The following is a 4650-nucleotide window of genomic DNA, read 5'->3' as shown; positions in this document are numbered from 1 at the left end:
TTTTTAAAGGTCTCTATCCGACTTGATGGCGAAAACAAGGCCTTGGAGTACAATGCCATCGGGCTGACCAAGGATGCGGTGAGGGTCGTCTTTCGAAACGGGCGTGTCAGCGACCTCTTTGACCGCAACTGGCACAAGATTGCCCTGAGCATCCAGTCTGACAGTGTGACTCTCTACATCGACTGCAAACTGGTCCAGACGCTGCCCATTGAAGAGAGAGAGAACATCAACATTCAAGGGAAGACCGTGATTGGCAAACGCCTCTATGACAGTGTGCCGATTGATGTAAGTGCCAGGGGTGTGGATTTGCCTGCAGGGGAAGTGGAGCTGGCTGCTTTACAGAACCAGATTTCCAAGGCATCATTCTCTGGTTCTAAATTCGGTTTCTTTATTGACTTAAGAGACCTTTAGGGCTGCCAATCCATTAAAGGAGTTGTGATAGATGAACTGCCTTTTTTTGAAATTGACTAAACCATCGATTGCGTTTAAACAACTGTGAGCATTACGGGAAGTCAATGCTGATGTCTTTAATGGACCCTGATGGAAGTTCTGTTTGTTTGTGTCCGATACTTTGCAAGGTACTAGGCAATCCGATCTCTCATTAGAGGCATGGGCCATTTCTGATCTGTGCTCTTTTGCCATATTTGAGAATACGGAATGTTCTAGACAAAGTCAAATCCTAGAGCCCAAATAGTTTAAAAATAAAGTAATGTAAGGGTTTTTTCAGTATGGAGAAGGATTTAAAGAAAACATGCCATGGATTACAAAAGAGCACCATTGTTGTCAGGGAAGATTTTGGCTTTTTAGGCACATAGTTTTGCATGAACTGATGTTTCTGTTCCTTTTGGATATTTTTCAATGGCTTTGATTCTCCACGTTATCGCTGTTAGTGTATAGGTTTATTTGCACTACATTTACTCTGTTTATATGGTACTGATACGTGCAATGTATGCCATTTAAATGTATAATGTATCATACTGATTTATTGGTGCAAAAATAACATTGAAAATGTATATATTCGGCGGTGAACCAGTTTGGTGTAGTGGTTAAGTGAGCGGACTCTAATCTGGGAGAACCAGGTTTGATTCCCCACTCCTCCACTTGCAGCTGTTTGATGACCTCGGGCAAGCCATAGTTCTCTCAGAGCTGTTCTCTCAAGGACAGTTCTTGAGAGAGCTCTCTCAGCCCCGCCTACCTCACAGGGTGGCTGTTGTGGGGAGGGGAAGGGAAAGGAGTTTGTAAGTCGCTCTGAGACTCCAAGTGAAGAGTGGGGTATAAATCCAATCTCTTCTTCTTCTTCTTAAAAATGGTGGGAGGAAACAGAAAATGGTGCAAAAATAAAGGGACATGAGAGTCAGTCTGGTGTAATGGTTAGAGTGTTGGACTAGGACCTGGGAGTCCCAGATTCAAATCTCCACTATGCCCTGGAAACTTGCTGGGTGACCTTTGGCCATTCACATGTTCTCAGACTAATTGACGTCACAGGGTTGTATTAGGATAAAACAGAGGAGACAAGAATGAAGGGATTAATGACCTCCCAAAAGTCCTCTTGTTAACAGCCATTCTTAGGTAGGGCAGCCAAGTGGAGGCGGGGGGGCGGGTAAACCCCCGCTTTGGAGGCCCGCTTTCTGCCGCTGCGGAATCGGGCCCCGGGGGAACTCCGCCCCCCGAAGTGCAGCGTGGCTGCGTCACCAGAGGTGATGCAACCACGTCGACCACGTTGGGGGCGTGGCCCGGATTGTCGGAGGGAAAACTCTATGGTTTTCCCTCCAACGATTGTGGCCATGCCCTCAACATGGTCGACGTCGCGTGTCACTTCTGGAGAGAGCTCTCGGAGTCCGGCGAGGCTCCCCCGCCGGTGATGGTTTTTTTTACTTGGCAACCCTATTCTTAGGTCTTGCAAATGGAGGGCCGTGGGTTCCATCCATCTCCTCTTGGGTCTTCCTCTTTTCCTGCGGCCTTTAGCCTTTCCTAGCATCATTGTCATATCCCCAGTGCATCTTGTCTTCTCAGAAAGTGGGGTAAAAATGAAATAGATAAATAAAGCAAAAAATGGCCTGAAAACAAAGGATCATAGTGTTGATTCACACAAGAGAAAAACAGAACTGAAACTGGAATTTTCACGGCAAAAAAAAAAGGGTATGGGAATAGTGTTGAGCACAATCCAGACGATTGTGTGCCATGAACATAAAATGTGACTGAGCATAGTTTTGATTCACACAAGAGAAAAGCAGAACTGAAACTGGAATAGTGTTGTGCATAATCCAGACGATTCTGTGCCATGATTATAAAATGTGATTGAGCAAGATAATTTCTCATTCTTTCCCTTGAGAATTCACCTTCTTCATTTCCTTTCCCCACAGTTTGACCTTCAGCGAATGGTTATTTACTGCGATTCACGACATGCTGAGCTGGAAACTTGCTGTGACATTCCTTCTGGACCGGTAAGTTAAAACATATGCTCGCATCTAGGAGGCCTACATGGGTACATGTGCAAGAGTGTACATGAGACAATCACGCCGTGCTCACGTTAGCTATCCAAAACTGAGAAAGAGATGGATCTCTCTGGCTCTGCTCTAGTAATTTCTTGAAAAAATGTGATACACTGGGGGGGGGGGAATATTTCCTGTTATACTTTTTGCTCTTCTTTCATGAATAAAAGTTTTTAAAAAATGAATAAAAGTAAAACATGGTATCCTTTTAGAATCTCAAACAAAAATACAGTTGCTAACCTTTTGGAAGCAATTACATGGTATCCTTTTAGAATCTCAAACAAAAACACAAAAAAACAGTTGCTAACCTTTTGGAAGCAATTATAGTTGCAGTGGTGCCAGATATCCTATTGTTTTATTTTGGGGTAAAACCTAGTCATTTTGTCGAGCTAGGTCCCTCCCCTTCCAGAGAAACAGAGGATGGGAACCAGCCAAAGAAGCCACAGAAAGTGTCGGTGGAGTGGATCTTTCTCCACCATCCCCTTACCAAAGTTGCTGAACATATGTTTCAAAGCTCTTCTCAGAGGGTTGTCAGAGCCTCATAGCCAACATGTGTAACATATGGAAAAGCTACAGCAATGACGGGCCATGTAGAAAAATAATCTCTTTCCCCCTCATCCACTTAAGGTTCGCATCAACAAAAGAGGGGGGGGGGACAGGTATTTTAGCTCAATTACCCCTCATCACTGGAACCCCTTACCCTGCAGCTCATTTTGCCAGCAGTGAACATAAGAACATAAGAGACGCCAATGTTGAATCAGGCCAAAGGACCATCCAGTCCAACACTCTGTGTCACACAGTGGCCAGAAATACCAGGTGCCATCAGGAGGTCCACCAGTGGGGCCAGGACATTAGAAGCCCTCCAACTGTTGACACCCCCTAGCACCAAGTGTTTTCTCTATTCTCAAGAGAGAAGTTTGGAGACAAATTTCTGGCTTCTTGAGGAAGGGGAAGGTGGGAACTGGTCTACTCCATCAACACATTCCGCAAACTTTTCCAGAGGATCGAACACTGTGAATATTCGCGTTTTCTCTATAGGCCTATTTGTTGCCATAGTTTCCTGTGTTACTTGTATGAGGTGGTCTGAATGATGTCCCTTGGGTCACAGTTCAGATTGTACTTCGTCTTGATCACAGTCAGGCATTGGGGGGACTTGAACCCATGACCTGAGGCCAGCAGCTTTACAGCCATACTCTGTGCACCACCAGAGATGCCTGCTAACAGCAAGAGCGGCTGTTCCAATCTTGTCTGCCTCATAAAGCCATCTGTAGGACGAACAGTGGGGGAAATACCCCTTGCTTAGAAGAGCTTGATTCAAGTCCAGTAGCAACTTAGAGACCAACAAGATTTTTGGAGTATAAGTTTTTTATTTTACTTTTTTGGGGGGGTTTAAAAATATTTTTCAGTTTTATATTCCGCCCTCCCCGCAACAGGCTCAGGGCAGATCACAAGAAATAATTAGGCCATTCGGCATCACAAAAACACAACAATAAATAGTCCGTTAAAACATTAAAACAAGGAATTTAATATGGATTGCACCAAATATTGCACCGCACCAATTTTTTTTTTGAGCCCCCGGAGGGGATTTTTTTTAAAAATCAAACTACAAAACTACTACAGAAAAAAGGGAAGGGGGGGCTACATATATAGGATAAAGCAAAAGAACCCACTACTAACTAAAAACCCAAGAGAGGAGATCCTCACTAGATTAGTTACAACAAATCTTCATTTCATTTAGATTATTATAAACTGAGTCAAACATTTGTATTACTTTCTTTTCCTTTAACTCTTAAATTTAACGTTCTAGAAATAGTACCCCCCACTCATCCCCTTTCAGAGTTCTCAAAGGCACAATTCAGAGTCCTTCAGCCTTCATTTCTCCTTTCCTCGTCTCTTCCGCAGCTTATAAGGACTTTTTGGAGCGGCTGCCCCTTGCTCCGTCAGAGAGTCCTCTCCGGAAGAACCCGAGTCCAGCTCGCCACTAGACTTGCTGTCCGCTTCTTTCCCCCCATCCTCTGGTCTTCCCAGCTGAACCCTTAGGAATTCTTGAGCTTTCAGAACAGAGTCAATCTTTTCTTTTTTGTCCTTGATCTTGAAAGTGACGCCTTCCAAATTTTGAGAGTCAAAGCTCCCTTCGTCAGATGAAGGGAGCTTTGAA

The 4650-nt window shown here is 44.3% G+C and overlaps 1 long non-coding RNA gene across 1 annotated transcript in view; it reads left to right on the top strand.

Annotated features, from left to right (window-relative positions):
* The first annotated feature begins 210 nt into the window (after positions 1-210).
* Positions 211-4650, top strand: part of LOC107118666 — a 5927-nt gene continuing 1487 nt past the window's right edge. Inside the window, exons 1-2 of the long non-coding RNA XR_001482773.1 lie at positions 211-285; positions 2364-2444. This is a non-coding gene — a long non-coding RNA (uncharacterized LOC107118666). The remainder of the gene's footprint in view (positions 286-2363; positions 2445-4650) is intronic.

This window comes from Gekko japonicus, unplaced genomic scaffold (genome assembly GCF_001447785.1).
Source record: "Gekko japonicus isolate JY-2015 unplaced genomic scaffold, Gekko_japonicus_V1.1 scaffold4182, whole genome shotgun sequence".
NCBI classification, from domain to species: Eukaryota; Metazoa; Chordata; class Lepidosauria; order Squamata; family Gekkonidae; genus Gekko; species Gekko japonicus.
Note: the sequence above shows the minus strand (reverse complement) of the source record. Positions and strands in the feature narration are given on the sequence as shown.